This window comes from Anser brachyrhynchus, assembly GCF_964034855.1.
Source record: "Anser brachyrhynchus genome assembly, chromosome: 1".
Classification (NCBI taxonomy): Eukaryota; Metazoa; Chordata; class Aves; order Anseriformes; family Anatidae; genus Anser; species Anser brachyrhynchus.
The window spans coordinates 168,844,274-168,863,212 of NC_137694.1; the positions used below are offsets into that span (position 1 = coordinate 168,844,274).

Consider the following 18,939-nt stretch of genomic DNA (forward strand, 5'->3'; position numbering starts at 1 on the left):
AGAAAAATACATTTCTCTGTAAGGAAGGATGAAGTTCCAGTAGATAAGGGACATAATGTGTCCCAAACAGTGCTAACAGAGTCTGATCCTCCTAAGCTGCACAGTCTATAAAGGATATTTGATAACAATACAAAAGGTAACCACAACCTGTATCCAGGAGTAATGTTACATGAAAAGGTCTTAATAAGGAACTGAACCATCTCTCCCCCTCCCCAGCCCAAACTTGGCAGATTGCACTGGCATCAAACTAGTTTAGAGATACAGAAACAAGCAGAAGAATTAAATGGGTTGCATACTTCCTGGGATTATGTATTGCACATGCTTTGTAATGATTTAAGAATTGATTTGTTGCCAAGAATCGGTGTTGGAAAAAAGAGCATGCATCTAGTTTTCCATACTATGTGTTTATACAGATGTACATAGTCTGTAGGGATACTCCTTTGCATCACTGCACTGCTTTCTGAGCAACCACAGTTTATATCACAGTTCCCATCTTCTTTCAGTTTTCCAACAGGTCAGGAGATTCCCTCCCATTTCTTCCCATTGAACTACTTTGTACAACTAAGTTGTGGAAGTCCTTCCCACAAGATGCTGCAGATGTGGGATCTTAAATTTGTTCACACCAGATTGACATGATATAGAAACATTCTGAGGGCTATTAAACCCAAAGTCACCACCTCTGGCTCAGGAAACACATCCTGCCTGCACAAGGTGGGCAGGACCAGTCCTTCAGCCTTGCTGGCCACTGGTGGGAGCAAGATATGGGGAGAAGGACTTTGGTCTGACCACTGAAGAAGTTCTTACCCTGTACTGCGTTTCATGACTTTGCAGCCTCACAACAAAAGTCATAAATGCAACAGCTCTCCTAAATTTAGTTACTTAACTGAAATTCACGAGTTAAGAAAGGAGATACACCAAGGTTCCTCATAACCCCTAGGAAGGGAATGAGGGAGAGGCACCCAATGCACGCAACTAATATCTGAATTGCCCTCTAGAGAGACCTCTCTCTCCATTAACTAGAGACAGCTGGGCAGCCAGGGTCTCAATTCCCTCAATGCCTAATTGCTTAAATTTAGGTAGGCTAAATCTAGGCCTATGCTTGCATATGAATTTACACAGGAAAAACTCACCACACAATTGATGAAATTGATTTGTAGTAATTGTCTAAAATAATAAATGTAATTGTGTTGTGTAGAGGAACCAGCTTCATTTCAAACTGTAGAACCCAGTCATGTAAATCTACCTGCAAAAGCCTGATTTCTGAGCACTTTATTTCAATATTTTTAATGACTTTTTCATTTATTTGTTTCTTCAAGGAACTCTAAAGCTGAAAAATGTTTTCAAAAAAGCATTTAAGGAGGAAAAAAATAGCATGTTTTCTTCTGATAGTCCTTGAAGGTCACTAGGGAAAAGTTTTAGTTTGCAGATTTCCCATTAAAAAGAAAAGTAAAAGAAAACAAAATGTCAGACAGAGCAGGCATTCTCTAAAAATTGTTATTGTGGTCAAAAAACACTTTTCAATTTAAAAATGCCAGTGACACGATGTCTCCATGTTCTAATCTTCAGTTAGAAGTGTTTACTGATTATGTACTATCACTGACATTGTTAAACCTACTTGTAAAAAAAAGATAATAATATTTAAAGGTATGCGTAGTATACCCTAAAATTAAGATTTCAAAATGATATGATGTATTTCATTCAAGTGAGTGCAATTCAAAGTCTCTTGACATCTTGGAAAACTCACATCCCTTAGTTGTTATTGGCAGCAGAGTTTCATACATCACTGTTATGCTGTTATTGTTTTATATTGAAATAACATCTAGACCCTAACCCTAGACAGAGCATTAGTGTAATGCATACAGGTATGAGGAAAATACAGTTTATAAAAGATTTTATAAAAATCACTATCACACGCTGTAAAGCAAACATAAACAGTTTTAATTTTGTCTGAAGGTTAATGCAGCTATGTTGCTAAGGTTGGAGCATAAAAGCTCTCTACACACTTATTTAATTTGAGTTGGATTTTGTTAGTTTTATTTATACTGGATAGCAGTGAGATCCCTGTATGAATCAATGAAATATTTATAGGGCACGATGCTGACCATGAATAAGGACATGTTTGCAACCAGAATGAAAGGGGATGCAAAGAGCCCAAAGTCAGTTCTGAAACTAGTATCACCTCTGAAAAACAGTACAATAAAATCAGACTAATGTGACAACAGAATTTCCCCGTGCACTGCAGAATTAAAGATTCACAGTCCCTCGCCCCCCAAAATGCAAAGTGTATGTCCTAGGTGAGCCAGACAGAGCCCATACTACAAAGTGAATGGCTCCGGCCCTCTTCTAAACTGCCCCCTATGGCTCTAACATATAATTGGTCATTTTTGTGGTTGTTGTTGTTGTTTGTTTGTTTTCAGTTGCACAGTATATTTGAAGGCTATCCTGTAGTTCACCAAAGTAGTGTTTCTATACCATGAAGCTAAAAGAGTGTATGTGGCATACTCCCTGTTGTGGGGCCATGGAAGGTGAGTGGTGGTTAAGCGTATGGAGGGCAGTGAGGGCAGCCAAGCCTGGTGCCATTTGATGTAGTTATACTCCTTCTGGAGTGAATTACACCAGAGCAGTGCCCAAGCTTCATTTCAGAAGGGACTGAAGGTTCACTCCAAAACAGAGCCTAAGGTGAAATCTGCTGAATTCTGCTGAAATCTCTGCAGTGTGGAGCATTAGGACCTATGTCCTGCTAAGCTGTTTCATAGCGTGGCTGTAGCTACTGCCAAGCCCTGCTCCTTGTCAGACACAATGCACCCATCTAGGAGAAGCCCCTGCCTAAATTCACCCTCATCCTCTGGTTCCTAAAAAAGTTAAACTTGCTTTTCCCCCCATTTTTTCCCTGTCCCCTAAAAATATAGTTACACATCTGAGTTTGAGGGACTTCTCTTCATCTCCCTTTTTATGCAGAAAATCTTAAGTGATTGGACAGATTGCTGAGTCCAGGCACGTCACATCTTGTTAACAAGATTTAGGTCACTTATCCTGAGCCTAAAGAGAGAAAATGTATAAACGGTTAGGTCAAATATAAAAGTGTTTTCTTATTTTGTCTACATTTTATTCCACTAAACTATGTTCTTAATGTCCCTGGTTACATATTCTGATTTTTTTTTTTGAAAGTCAGATACTGTGTAAAGATATGCATTAGTGTGCCATCTCTACTAGGTGTAAAAGAGCCAACAACAAAAACAAAAATAAAATTAAAAAAAAAGTAACCAAAGATTTGATCTGAAAAGAAAGATATTTGTATTCTGAAGTCCTGCCATGTAAGTGCCATTGTTTCAGCAAGGACAATATCCTGATAAAGATAGGGGAGATGGTTTTATCAAATGTCAGATACAATCTTGTCACCAGAAGCATCCTTATGCTCAATACAGTAGAATAAGTTATGGACAGGAAATTATTCATCTCATCGCAGTGTATATGTGAAAGAGGCGAGATGAACAGGCTCCTTACAAGTGTTTGTTTCTCTACCCTAACAATAAAGAGAGTTTAGAGCAATGCAGATGTCTTTATTGTAGATGTTTGAAGTTAGATGTAAACAAAATATTTACTTCTGGATTAGGACGTCTTGGTGCCACTAGCATAGATGTTCAAAACTCTTCTTTCATACCTGCTAATAATTATGAACTTGGCCCTAATATCAAAGATACTTAGAGATGAAACATATTTTAGTCTTTTTTTATTTACCTTCTATGTTGTGGGGGGAAGTTCAGCCTTCAAGGCACGTTTTGGTCACATATTTAATCTCTCCCGTATAATGAAGGCTACAAGTGAAGTCCAAAAGTCTCATGTAACCAAATGACTCTGGAAAGTGGGGTTTTAATATTCCTCCTACCTGTCTTAAGAGTTAGTAGTAATGATTGGCTGCATAATGTAAGAATTTGAGAAGTGTTTTCTAGAAAAATATAATGTTTGTCACAGGTTTTTCTTGCTTTTTCTTATAGAATTAGAAGGAAGAAAAGCTGGTTTATTATCTAAACCATTTATTATTGAGCATCTATATATCAAAAATATAGAAAAATAACATTTTCACATGGCAAGTGGACTTCTGGGGGACTTTGTTTTCCTTTTTTGTTTTAGATAGATATACCAGTTCTGGCAGAACTGGTAACAAGAAGGCTACGTCAGTGCTGTCCTACGATGCCAGATGCAGCTGCCTGGACAGAAGTGTGTGCAGGCTCTGCTGAAGTCTGCTCATAGCGTTTTAGCACTGTCCTAAACAGAATTGGTGTTTTCCTCAGTACTAAGCGGCTTCTCTTAAAAGATTACAAATCATGTCCTATTTTTCATAGCGTGTGCTGTCAGATGAACAGCTCCTGAAAAAAAAGAAATGGTTGCACAGCTACAAATACTTGCACAACATAATGCCTTTGAATGACACATAGTCATTGTGGATGAAGAAAATGTTGCTAGGTGGCTGATAAATAAAAACAAAGTGGGTTGCACGCGTAGCTGAGTCTGAACATGAATTTTCAGAACTAGCAAATGAATATGACATGAACAAAGGAGTCAGCAAGGAAACAAGAAAGAGTTTCATAGCAATGCTAGTTACTTACGTTGCTTTCCAGAGGTAATTAGGCACAGTCAGGTGCAGCAGCAGCCACTATTATGTGGCTGCAAAAATTAAAGCAAGAAAGACAAAAGCAAGTTTATTTTAAGGTGGAACTTAGGTGGATTTCTAACGCAGACCTACAAATTCAGCCATGGCAAATGGTGGCCTCTGAATGAGCAGATTTAATTTAGGTAAGTGATGAAACAAGGTACAAACAAATAAAAAATAAATAAAAATATATATAAAAAAACAGTAACAAATAACCTTTGAAATTATTTATTCAGAATTATTTACGTGCAGACTAGTTTCACAGCTATGTGACACAACTGTTATACAAATATTATTTTAAAGACATAACCCGTGAAATTCAGTGAATTTTGCCAATCTTACAGATGTAAAACTTGAACTGACAAGTTTAGCAAACTAAGGTAAATCGTTCATTTTCTTTTTTTTTTTTTCTCATAAAAAATAATTAAAAGTTGGTAAGCATCACCTCAAAGTTATTCCTTTGTTACTCTAACTACAACTCCATACTTTTTTCCTATAACTTGTTAGAAATGGTATCAGGCCATGCCTCCAATATTATGACTATAATTCATTCATTTGTATTGAGAAGTTTCCCATTTTTTTTTGTTTTTAACCACATTTTAGCACAATTTATGTAATTCTTCTTGATGTTTATGTCAAATTTATGTCATTCTTTGTTTTCCCGGACCCACCTAGGCTTAGAGACTGCAAGACAGATTTTATTTCATGAAATAGCAAACGTAACTTCTTGACTTTTCAATTTCACTAATCTAACAGCACGGCAGTCTTCATTTAAAGAAAGTGAAAAACATTTCCTTCTTTCTCTTGAAACTGGAATTTCCTCTCAAAGTGATGGCAGACCGAAAGTGAGGTTCAGAACAGGTGATATTCAGACATACTGAGGAGTAGATTTAAAAGGCAGCTTATGCAAAACACATGTTCAATAACTATTATTTTTTAAATGTTCAACCTTGCAGGTCTAGAAACAAGACATTCATATTATTGCTTCTAGCTGAAAATGCCCTACAATAAATATTAACCCTAAGAATTGTGACATTTTTATATTTTGGAATTGAGATTTTTGAAGATTTTTGTGATTCCTCTTGACCCCTGAAAGGTAGGATTCATAGTAAGTAGGGCATGTGGCTTTTCAAGGCTACGTAACACAGTCTCAGTAAAAACAGGCAAAACTCCCTCACTGCTCTGATGGTTACAAACCTCCTGCTAATTTCCACCTTCAATTTATTCATGGTGAGTTTATACCATTTGTTCTTGTGCCAACCTTATCCTTTATTTTTAATAGCTTTCAACCTCCTTGTATTTACCTCCCTAATGTATTAATAGAGAAAGATCACATCTTCTCTCAGATCTTTTCTAACTTTTTTTCAGTGTCCTCTGGTGTAAAATATTTAAAAGAGTCTACTTTAACATATACAGAACATGCAGAATACATGATGTTATGCTTTAAATTTTTCTAGCACTTGGATGGAATGATCACCACTCTTTACCCACAGCTTTCCACTGCTGAATACAGGAGTCATCCCAAACTTGGTTGCATATTTCCTTCTTCATATATGTCTCCTTTACGTCCATATACATTTATAGTATCTTATTCTTGAAGATATTATGTTTTAGTTAGGTTGTAGATGAACATGAACATAAGGTTTGTTGGTTTTAATTAATCATCACCACTGTTGACCTGACAGTAGTGGACATTTCAAGGGCTCAGCACAAAGTAAGCTGATGTAACAGAGTCATCTCATGAAAACAGGTAGCGTATTGATGAGACACTATAAGTATTTAGAAGTTATGAGCCAGAATCTCAAATTAGGGAGACAGCCATAAAAGCCATGAAATTAAAAATATTTTTGAGGTTTTCATGTAGATTTTGTTTTTTAAAATTTTCATGGCCCAGACCTTTCTCTGCAACTGTAGGGATTAGATATCAACAGCATAAAAAATGAGATGTTATTTTGTTGTAATTAGGTGACTTCAGTGGAGGTTTAGATAAAAATACAAAATATTATGAGACTTGTGATAAAATCTTAAGAGTCAGCAGTGCTGAGTTACAGAAACAGAAATCTGTAGGTGGTAGGAGCCAAGGGAACAAAACAGGTATCACACTACTGTTGATGGATTATCTGGAGGGCCAGAGAAGAACATGTCTTTGGAAAAAATAGGGTATTTAGAAGTAAAAACTGAAAGTTCTAAGAGTGTTCTCATTACAGTTTTGAGAATTGATGTGAAGATGATCTCTTCTCACAAAAAAATTGCTTCATGCAGCACCTATTGTTGCTCTGGGTCATGAAAGAGGCTTTCAGCTCCTTAATATCCCATCTTCTGCATACCTGGAAGTCTTGTGGCTGCTTAAAAGTGTGCTGGATAGTAGCCTCTCTCAGAAGGGAATTACACAGCAGAGATTGCTGGAAAACTGCTTGCTCTGGTCACAACCCCTCCAGCTGGGAGAGTGGTCAGCTGCACTCTTTGGGCAATTTTCCAGTCTTTTTGTGTAGCCAAGAGTGGATCTAGCCCAAAATGTATGAGGTACAATAGGTTGGAGCAAGTGGCTGAAAAGTCCATAAAACAAGGGGAGTCATTCTGAACTGGATTTTGAAATCAAAAAGAAACTATTATGGTTGCTTCAATGTGTGGGTGATGTGTCTGCGCTTCTTTGTACTTGTGAAAAGGTGCCAGCAGCTCTGCACTAGTTCTAGTCTGGAGGTCTGGGACTTCTGAAGGCCAAAGAGAAGCAATTGCATTGAAGCCAATAAAAAGTATATGGTATGCTGAATTTTAGTTCAAAAGCAACATGACTAGCACACCTTCCAAGGGAACAAATAACCACAAAAAAGAAAATCAAACCATAGAAATTGTTTAAAGAAGAAAACTCACATTTAATTGAGAATTGCTTCATATGAGGCAAGGGAGCCAAACCCACTGAGTGTTTCAGCTATGCTTGATTTATTGAGCACAGTGGGCTTGACTCTATCACCTGACATAGTAATTTTAAACTATCTTTGAATTATCTTTTTTAATTAAATTTTTAAGGGATGATTGGATTTTCTGTATGAGCGATTATTTGTTTGCTTAGAAAACACGCTAGACGTCTTGCTATATGACCTTTCTTTTACTTCAGATGAGGGCTTAGAACCACTCAACAGATGGCCACTTTTTTAACAGTCAGTGGATTGTAGCTCCGAAGCTGGTATAGATTTCCCTAGCAGAAGTCCTCCCTCTGCACCAGAACTCTTTGGTAACATAGACCTCGGATAGAAGCCTGCATGTTTCTCACTGGCTTTTGCTGTTGAAGTATTTTTCATGTCTATCTGTTCCCTTTCCATCATACAGGACACCCCTGTATATTTTTCTATAGCTACAACTTGGTCACAGTTGAGAATAACAGGGAAGGTTGTGAGGAAACCTTAATGTGTACCTGTATATGTGAGAAGTGCAGAAAAGGAAAAGGAAAAGGCAAATGGTGATGGATAAGGCTGTAGATGAAGCTTAGCATTTAGCAATGTTTTGTATCAATACATAAATAGTAATTGTTATACCTTGAAAAAAAAAAGATGTCAACTTTCTGTAATTTAAAGGTGAATACAACCAAAAGAGGGAATTTCATTGTAATTTCAGTGGTAGATTTAAGCAAAGCTAAATGCTCAAGACAATTCTCATCCTATATCTCATATCACAGAATCAGAGGCACAGTACCGTGAGTGTTTTTGGTTGGTAAAAAATAACGAGAGGATTAAGCTACTTGGCTACATTAATGCTAGAAAAGCAGCGCTAGAAAAGCACATCCTAATAGAGAATGAAGAGGCAGCAATCTTTCTAATGTGAATGCTGGAATTAGCCCAGAAACATGTTTTAAAAGAATGACCTTTTCAACCACTCATAGCCACATTCAACCTTGGGATTTAGGCATAGCTCAGATTAAGACAGATCTATGGAGTCCTTAGATTTTATCCCAAGAATTTCATGAATTATCAGTCCAGCGACCATTACATTGTTGCTGTTTTTTTTTTCTCCCTCTGAGGGAAAGATAAACATCACCACCATTAAGAAATTTTATAAAAAGTAAAGAGAGTAAAAGACATGACTTCTCTGACAATTTGCAATACTCAGCTTCTTTCATTAGAATCTTCTAAGCAAATTTCACAGAATTGTCTAGAGATCTAGCAAGCCATCTGGAGAAGGAGTCTTCTCACCTAATTTTGCACTTGTACCATGTAGACATCTCCATCTGATCTAGTCATGCTAGTTATTGCTGATGAAAGAAATAAGCACACAGAGCACATTTCATCTGAACTGGCTTAGATGTTTCTGTTATGATAGAGATGCATCACACACTGAAAGCACCTTTTTCTCTACAGTGACTATTAAGGACGTCTATGTTGATTAACTCAGATGTAAACAGCTATAGAATATAGAATGTATGTAGACATCTCCATACAGTTAATATACTCCACCCTTTCTTACCCTTATGGCATAACATTACATATGATCCTAAACCTTTCTGTTTTGCCTACTTGATTTTAGTCATTTTGTTTATTTATGATACACAGAATATTTTTGCACTATCACCTTTGCATATATCTTTTTTTTTTTTTAAGCATACCAATTTTCTAACCACACAAAATTTGAGCTATTCATTTTGGCACATATAAAGTGCACACATGCCCAAGTAGAAAGCACATTATAATAGCTTATCTCATAATACCAGCAAAAAATAGTGGTTGTTCTGTGCTAAATGACCTTAGTCAGGACCTGCAGATGATCTTCAGATAATCTGTCCTCTGTAATTCCTTGACTGTTTCTCAGACTGTTCTTCTGATTCCCAGTTATAACTGGTTGCAATGAAGTGAGCCAAATGACTCAATTTTTTAGTATCTCTGATTAAAATACTATGCTTTTAAAACCAGTTAAACAGTTTTAATTTAATTTTAAAATTGCTTTTAATTTCTGATGAAAAAAAAATATTTATTTCTGCTTTATTTAAATTTTCCATAGTTTACTCTTTCTGTCTCTCCTTGTTTTATTGTTGTTTATTTACTTATTTATTTATTCATGTTCTTTAACTGGAGAAGTCAGCAGATTTTTTTTAATGTCGGTAAAATATATTTTTCAACTTTTTAGTCTTTTTAAATTTTATATTAGAAAAAGTATTGGTATATGAACAGTCTTCATTCTGTTTAGATCCTTACCCCTTGCATCATCCTTTTTTTTTTCCAGTGGAAGAAAACAAAAGGCATGAGGAAAAAATGGTGGATGAAATCTGATGCATTATTGAAAGACAAGGGTATATTTCTTTTTTCCATCAAAAATTACACATTTGACCAAATGAGTTTTTCTTTCACAGTTTTGTATGTGTGTGTGTCAATTTGTATTTTTAATATAAGTGCAGCCGTTCCTCAAGAAAAATGGCAATAAATTATAATTAGTAACTCACAGTCTTTTAAGATAGTCTTGTATTTCTTTATAGCACTTGGGAGGAATAACCTAAATCTCCTCTGCTTTAAAAATGGCAGACATCTCACACAGCTCTTGTGTTTACTTTCCATTTTCAAGCAAGCTAAATCTGCATCTGCACTATAAAAATTTTTGCTCACTCATCCTTCCACAGGAGATGTGATTTTTCTACTGCTACACCAAACCAGACAGGCAGTGCTATTTCAGATTAGAGGAAGGCAAAAAGTCTCTGCAAGTATTTATACTCTACCAGATTTCCTAAGCATTTCGTGCATGAAGTTTTAAGTAGACTTATAAGGACATCACCCTTCTCACCTATTCCTTGTAACAGGCATTAGTTTACTTCTATAGCATTGCATCAGAAATCACTGAGGGTGCAGAGCTGTAGAAGACAATGTAGGACTCTGGAAAGTTTCTGAAAGCTTCATCCAGCTTCTGGCTTCCCTGGTCATCCCGGACAGATTTACATGCCGGCCTAATGAGCACAAATGATGAGCTGCTCTTTGTCATGAGCCACCTTATGGGTCTGTCTGCAGAGGGAGTTTAGAAGCAGATAACCTTTACATAGTAGGTTCTGCTCTGAATGGGCAGATGAGAAGAAAATAGCTCTCAGTAGATGTAAAGCTAGAGATATGAGAGATAGTTGAATAGAAAAGAGAGTAGAGCTCTGGAAAATCTCTGCAAGCATAGTGGGGAATTTAGGACATTTTTGCAGTGAGGAAAGACATATAGTGTTGGTGAAAAATTTATTTACGTAACTGGTCTTTTGAGACTGACATTCATATGAATATAACATGATCATGAAATGGTCCTTCTCAGTATATTTACTCTCCTCTGGCATGATGTGGAGCATCAGGGCACAAACCAAAAAATGCGACTAGCTGAGCAGTGTCAGCTCTAGTGATGAAACCCAAGTATTTAGCAAGCTGCAGACTTTTACCTGGGTATGCAAGCTATGATACCTACACACCACTTTAGAGTTTAGACTAAGAAGTAGCCTAGATTAAGAGAAGACAACAGGAGAGAGAATAAAAAGGAAAGTATTTACCAGCATTCACTAAATAAAAGTGCAGCATCTGCTTTGATCCATGTTTTTAACTATTTCTCACAGATGTGGAAACAAACAATTGTTTTCTCTGAATTGTTATTATGAAGTGTCAAAGGAGTATTAATCTGATGTTATTTGGCCTAACAAGAATATTGCTGGGAAACAAAAATCTCAAGCCAATCTGTAAATATGTCCTAGATTTTTAAAGTTGTTAAAAGTCATGAATTAATGGAGTTTTCAAAGGTAGGTGTTTAAGTACTTAGCCATTTAAGTGCTTACTCATCTTTAATCCCATTAAAAGATATCTGCTCCTATCATTTCTTAAATGCTGTTAAAAAAAAAAAAAAAAGACCCTTTGTTTTTAAGGAAGGAAGTTTGTGCAATTATGTTGAAATCACTTTTATTCCACTTATTTTATAAAAATGTCAGTTATTCTGTGAGGCAGCATATTAGTGTACCACAGAACCAAACTCCGTAAATAGTTTCTAGCAAATAATTTGATGTGTATACCGTTTAAGTAGTTCATGGACAACATATGTGCTCAACTGACTTACACAGAAGCTTTCTCAGAATTACTTTAGATATATTTCATTTAGAGAGAAGAAAAAAAAATAAAAAATTATTCTCTATTTTCTAGGAGTAGTTCTCCCAGATCTAAAACACAGTAATTAGAGTTCCCAAAATTTGGGAGTTTTTTTTCTGTATTGTTTTGTTTTGTTTTGTTTTTACATAAGCCATGCTTTCCCCTCCCCAAGGTTACCTTCTGTATTTTGAAAAAATTAAACATGTAAATGCCTACTTTAGAAACTGGAACAGCGAATTAAAATGATATTCAAAAGGATCTGAATTCATCTAAAACTAACGTACATTGTCAACCACCTCCACTTGCTCCAGGCACTGATGCCATGATTAGCTATGCAAGAAGCTACCTGCTGGTTTAGAATTATATGAAGTCACCTCAGGGTATCTACAAGCTTCTCACGCACAAGATACTGACAGTTTTTTTACTTGGCTTGAAACACAGTTGTTGCTACATCCAAGTACTATATCATAGATTGCTATTTCACAAGCTGTCATTAAGGTAGCTTGCCTTATTCTCACCAAACAATTAGTCTGCAAACAGAAATGGTTTGTTCCAAATACCCTCAAAGACTACAAGACCTCTAGCATTTTTTTCAGGTAACAACTTCTCATCTGAAATATTAATGTCTACTGCTTTTTTAATAATAGAAAATTAGAAAAAAATTATTATAGTCTACTTTTACAAAGCAACTTGACTGGGGAGTGCCGTCAGGAAAGGGAAGACTTACCATGATACAAAGATGTCTGGTAACAAAAATTCCTGGGAATCTGAGCAGTAATCGGTATGTACAAGAGTTTGAAGCTCAAAGTCTTTTCACCTGACAAGCCAAACTTTCCTTTGAGAGCTGATATATTATTTAAATTGCTTATTGTCAGTTATTGGGTACATGAACAGGAAATCGTGGCAGTGCCATGGATTAGATATAAGAACACATATCATTACGGTGTCTCAGGATGAACAGCATAAAAGTTGTTTATTCTGTTTAAAGTCAGTGAGAATACTTCAGTAACTAGGTGCTTTACCTATATTTGACGGTCTTTTTGTACATTTTTTTTCCTGCTTATTCTCAGGTATCACTAACTCACAGGTCAAAAGGAAAGGAACAGTAGTTCTGATGAGATCAGATGTTTTGTAAGCATCCTTATGCAAATGTATCAATAAAACTCAACATGGACAATCAGGTCTTTGCCCTTCCGTGTTCAGGTTTATCCAGGGCTAAAGTCAACAAACTCTACTGCATTTTGTAGCTTTTCTCTGACATGAACAAACATTTCCTTAAAAAGGTGCTCCAGTAATTACGCACTTCATTATTCAAGATTTAGTTTGGATCAACTGACTCATTTTCACTTGTAGTCTAACCAGATCTTCATTGCCATTAAAAAAAAAAAATCAAGCCTAACAATCAGTCTTCTCTCTGATCTTCCCAGCTTCTGTGCTTACTTACTCATTCTCCCTGAAATGCGTCCATACAACTTTCCTCATCCTGGTCCTTTTACGCTTGCAGATGGCACTCATGATATTTACATGTGTTTGCATGTCAGGAATCCCTACTTGGCACAACATGGCATGAAGGTTCGTGTTAATAATTCTACCAGTGAAGATGGGAACAGACGCTGTCAGCATCAGTAGGGAATAATCTACACCTTTGAAAATTAAACTGTTTATATTTAGGTACATAAATACAGAGTGAAGAATCTGAATTTAATTCTTTGGTTAAAAATATTGACTTAAATGAGCAGGCCCCTCTGGCAAAAGCTGTAGAGAAATGGTATTATTAAACAAAGTGGATGATTTGAACTCTTTACTGAATTGTCCTCCTGGTATACTCTGCAGCCCTTAAGCAGACACTTCCTTGAAAATTACCATGATCTTAGCTAGCACACAGAATTCACATCTTAACATAACTGGCATTGAACCAAAATATTGCCCAAGACCAATAAAAAAAGCTATTTTTATAAGTGAGGGGCTGTGAGGTATATTGTTAACAGGACCATAGCTGTACTTTGGGAAATTGTGACACAGAGGTGTGCAAAGGGCCCAGAATAGCTGAAACATTACACACAGCAACACAGCCGCACAGACACACTTATATATGTGTGTACGTAAGCAGACAGTATTTCTGTCTCAAAGAGCTTATACGGTAATCACAGACAAGACGTAACATCAGAAAACCACAAAAATAGGAAGTAGAGAGAAGGGGGAAGAATGGAAAATAGCCACCCTAATGCTAATCTATTTACTGCTTCATCTGAGATTTCACACTATATGTTATTCAAAAACATACTCATTAGTGACTTCAAAGCACACGGAAGTCAGCATAAAGGCTCTTATTTGTCTGCTGTAGATGTTGAAGCAGGCCTTTGAAAACATATGGCTACCTGCTTTATGTCAGGTGGTGTTAACCAGTGTAAAATATCACTCACCGAAACAAACAATGTGCATGAATAGCATTTCTGTTTCTTCCATATTTTGCTATCAACCTGTCATACATGAGTTGCTTCACAACAATAAACAGACTGTGGCAGGTTTGATTAATATAATTTTTTATTACAGCAGTTTCAACCATTAATTATCTTGGCTGACTAATGATGAGATGTAATGTGGTTCTTATCTAATAGCCAAGGGTATCAAGTTCATTAAAGTTCATGGAGTTAATGCTAAAAAATTGGATGCTGCAACTTTTCTAGAAGTCTCATAAGAGCAAATTCTCCATCATGCACATTCACATGGCCTTTTTTGTCCTGCCATGATATAAAAGTTAAGCTGCATTAAACAAGAAGAGCAACTGAAAATTAGTTGGAAGAGTATTTCAAGTTTCTCCCATCTTAAAATTATTTGTTGTTCCCGAAAAAAATATTTAGTAGTTTCCTTAGTGGGTGTTTTCTGTTATGATTTAAAATTATATCTCATAAATCCCTTGAAGAATTATCCTAAAAATACAGGATGAAACACAGGCCTATTGAAGTCAATGCCAAAACTCCCGTTGATTGCAGCAGAGCCAGGATTACACCCACAGTAAGATTCAAAACAAGAAATTACAAAATGTCCTTTTTTTGTAGATGTTTGATGCCATTGTTCAATACCCAGTTCTTCAGTGTTTTTAGTCTTCACTTTTACCTTGTCTTTGAAAGAGGTTTCAAATCCTAACTCAGTTTATAAGTGACCTTTGATTGTGTTTTTTTGGTGCATTCCTGCTTGTATTTATAAATCTTTAACAATGCTCACACGGTATCTAGAAAGCACTCATTTCTTGCCCTTGTGTATCCAAACATTGTGCTGCTACAATTTGCATGTATATTAAAAAGCTTGATTAAGGAAACTGAAAAAATCTACTTGTAAATGACTTCAGTGATAACTGTTTGCCTTAGAGAAAAAGCGCGATTCCTGTAACATGATAAGAGAATGCTTTCTTAAACGGCCCACATCTTGAATTTTAAGTGTTTGGCATGCACATGACATTTTAAGAATTTAATATTAATATCCAGGAAATAAAATGTTGTTATAATTAATACACAGAAATCTTGCTTGTGAAGTTCATAGGGCTGCTACATATGCAGCATAACCAAATCAAGGCTAAAAAGCAAGGAAAAGAAACCTTCAGCTACATGAAAGCATGTAGATTCTACTTCTTTCAAAACTTAAGAGCACCAGACTCCTGCCACCCATTTAACCACATTTCCAAAACAGTCACGTAACCAGATTTTGCTCTCAAAATGTAAATGCTGTGGGATAAATACAGAAGACACTCACACTGAGAGACAGTAGCCTGGCAATCACAAAACCCAATCAGGAAGGGGGAACAAATCCCACATGAGCACTGTGGCAAGATGGGCACCTCCATCTCCTGCACCCCAACCCCACGTCTAGCAGTCCGGGCAGCCTGTGTCATTCTGTGCCTTCTTCCAGAGAGGTTTGGATTCGAGGGTCTGGTCTCCATTAATGAAAAACAAATAACTGAGGTTGCCACACAGTTCAGTCCCATCTGCAAAAGTTTTAATGAGATTAAGAACTGCAATGAAAATGTATAATTGATTCGCCGTTTTCATTCTAGTTCTTTGTATACGCTTGCCAGATGAAAATGATAATATGATATGGTCTCTCAAGCAAGAACCTAACTGCCTCTAGCTTCAGGGTATTACATGACTTGTTCTCACAAAAGGAGATATTAATAGTACTCATTAGCAACAGTCTGACTTTCTCTCTATCAGCCTATAATAACTCAGAAAGGCCAGAGCCTTTACTAGTCTTTACTAGCCTTTACTAGTGCCTGGGCAGTGCTTATTCAGTACGCTCAGAAGATGTGTTGGTGAGTCCAAGTTATTCAGGCAAAAGAAGGCACCTTTTACCCTGAACATCTCTGACACAGTCCTGGCTGTCTGGGAAAGCTCAACAGACAAGTGAAACAGCTTGTCAGCATCTTCAGCAGGACACTCTTCAGAGTGAAAATTACTTGATGACACCTAGGAGTGGGTAGCCTGCCACCAGTCTAAATTTTGCAAGAAACGAAGGCAGGATAATTGACCTCAGATCTAGGTAGCATCATGTTTTGGATTAACATGAGATATACAGGTCCTGAATTCTGCATTTGTCCAACTTTTCCTCACATAAATACAGTGAAGAATCACAGCATGGCTGAGGCTGGCAGGGACCTCTGGAGCCCATCTGGTCCAGACCTCTGCTCAAGCAGGGACACACAGAGCTGGTTGCCCAGGACCCTATCCAAGTGGCTTTTGAAGATCTCCAGGGAGGAGACTCTACAACCTCCTTGGGCAGCCTGTGCCAGTGCTCAGTCACCCGCACAGCAAAGAAGTGCTCCTGGTGTTCAGAGGGACCCTCCTGTGCTCCAGCATGTGCCATTGCCTCTGGTCCTGGCCCTGGGCACCATCAAAAAGAGCCTGGCTCCAGTCTCATTGCACCATCCCTTTAGGTGTTCATACACATTGATGAGTTCCCACACCAAGTCTCCTATTCAGAAGGTGGTGACTTTTAGAGAGCTGTAAAAGCTTTCTAGAGCCGCTGCCTTTCTCCAGCCAATTATAAGAAACACCATTGCTCTGTGTCCTCAAGGTAAGAAAGAGCAACAGCACATTCTTCACAGAAGCTTCATATGACTAGAAATAACTTGCTCCTATGACCTCCCAGAATTAAGCCTGGTGATTTTTAGAAGGTGGAGCAGACTCCTTATTAATTCTGGCATTTCCTCCATGTAGACTTGTAATCACTGCTTCCTTGTTTCAGACTGACAGTGTTTTTTCTGACCTATAAACTCCTAAAAGGCTTGACAAGTGTTTACGTCAAGGATTATCTCTTTCTCTGCTCTGTGGTGCTGCAGCTGAAATAACACTCCCAGAAGACAAGATACTGTTGGCATGGCATAGAGATGAAACAAGTTTGGTTGGATACCTGCAGGATAAAGGTTATTACTTTGCTGTTAATGTGAACTAGACTGCATTTTTAAGGAACTGTACAGGATACCTAAACCCATATGGGGTACCTGTTACAATGAAATGATAGACCTACCATGTTACAGTGTAGTGATAGATTTATCAAGCCCACCATTGGACTCACAAACTCCAGTGCAATGCTGAATGAGGAGCACAGAAAATGAACAGCAAAATTATATGGATCCCATATGCTGTTAAAACCTCTGGAGAATAGTACAGTGCCTTCCAGTAGGATTCACAGAGCACTAAGTTTCTGCTGCTGCTCTTTCTCAGGAGCAAATTATGATCCCCTTTTATGCAGACAGAGACTTCCAACTCCTTGCCTGCAGGCTGAGAATCATTAACACAGCTTCTTGTTGGCCCACAAATATTTCTGAGGGCCTTTTGTACCTGTAGCAGTTGAACAACCTTGGTGCAGGATCAATTGTGCCCAGAAGAAAGTGCCACTAAGACTGTCTCAGCCCTTCCTTTTCTCTTTGTCTGCTCTCCTTTTCTTTGGATATCTGGCACATGAAATCACAGTGTCCAGGATAATGGCAGCTATAGTGACAGGGTCATACATGTACACATATCCAGGGTTATAGCTTTAGCCCCTCTGTACGAGCCAATTTAATTCTCGCTCTTCTCTGTTGGGGATGGTCTAGACCCTTTCCCGAGAAGTATTTGAGACAGGTTTTGTGGCAATTGCTGTGGCATTTACGGTAGTGCGTGGGGAATCTCACCGGTATTTCAAGCATCCCTACATTCACTAATCAATGCACATGTAAGATCCCATGGGCCCTGTCATGGGGAGATAGTACCTTCCCTCATTTAGATATCTGATAACCATAGCTCTGCTTATGTAGCCATTTGAAATTGTTGAAAGGATTAATTGATAAGAACACGCTTTCATGTCTGAGCTGCGAACGCTCCTTCTGAGCACACATAATGCGACTGTCAAGAGAAGCAGGGAATAGTAAAGGACTGTTCCAGGTAAAGCTATGAGGACTGGATGGTATCTAGCCATGGGACCTTTGCATGGGGTTATAAAAGCAGTACACAGATAGGCTAACTTTAGCTTAATTAGATTCCTTGGTCCTCCAGGAACACTTAAAGCTAGGCTTCTGCTCTGCTTTATCTACAAAGGCACATGACTGAGACTGTCCTTCTGATCCTGAAGTCCACCTTGGGAAACACAAACCAGCAAACAATGGGCCAGAGTAACTTTGCAGAGCAAGTGCTTATAGCAGCCATAGTCCTACCACCAGGGACAGAGAAGACTGTCACCCTTCCTTCTTCTAACACCACCTAGCTGATCTGCTCACCTGCCAGGGACTCTGCACAGTACACATAAAGTGAGGAAGGGAGCACTGACAGATGCACAGAGGATATCTCGGGGGCTAAAGCTCAGGTAAACATGCCAGAGCTGCTCATTAGCTCAAGCAAAGCTATCAGTGTAGCTGTGGCAACAGAGAACTTGGGGCAAGGTGCAAAGGCTGATCAAAAAGCTGACAAAATACTTGGGTAGTTAGCTCATGCTGTATTATGCGCTATAATGGCATGGTTGCTATCAGTACCTGGGGAAGGAGCCACAGATCGAAGATGCAAAAGCTCAAGTCATTGTATGAAGCTACGCAAGGCAACAAGCTATAGTGAGGAATGTGTGGTGAGGAGAGCAGAAGCTCTTACAAGATGCTACTTTACGTTATACACTGTACACCGAGAGGTCCTCTGTACTCAGCAAAAGAGTATCTAAGAGATAGCAATATTGTACAAGTGCTTGCAT

The 18,939-nt window shown here is 37.8% G+C and overlaps 1 long non-coding RNA gene across 1 annotated transcript; it reads left to right on the forward strand.

The window, feature by feature from the left end:
• Positions 1-4,339: 4,339 nt before the first annotated feature.
• On the forward strand, positions 4,340-10,080 carry LOC308199757. Its single transcript, XR_013954913.1, has 2 exons — positions 4,340-4,794; positions 9,863-10,080. It is a non-coding gene; the product is annotated as an uncharacterized lncRNA (long non-coding RNA).
• Positions 10,081-18,939: the final 8,859 nt, after the last annotated feature.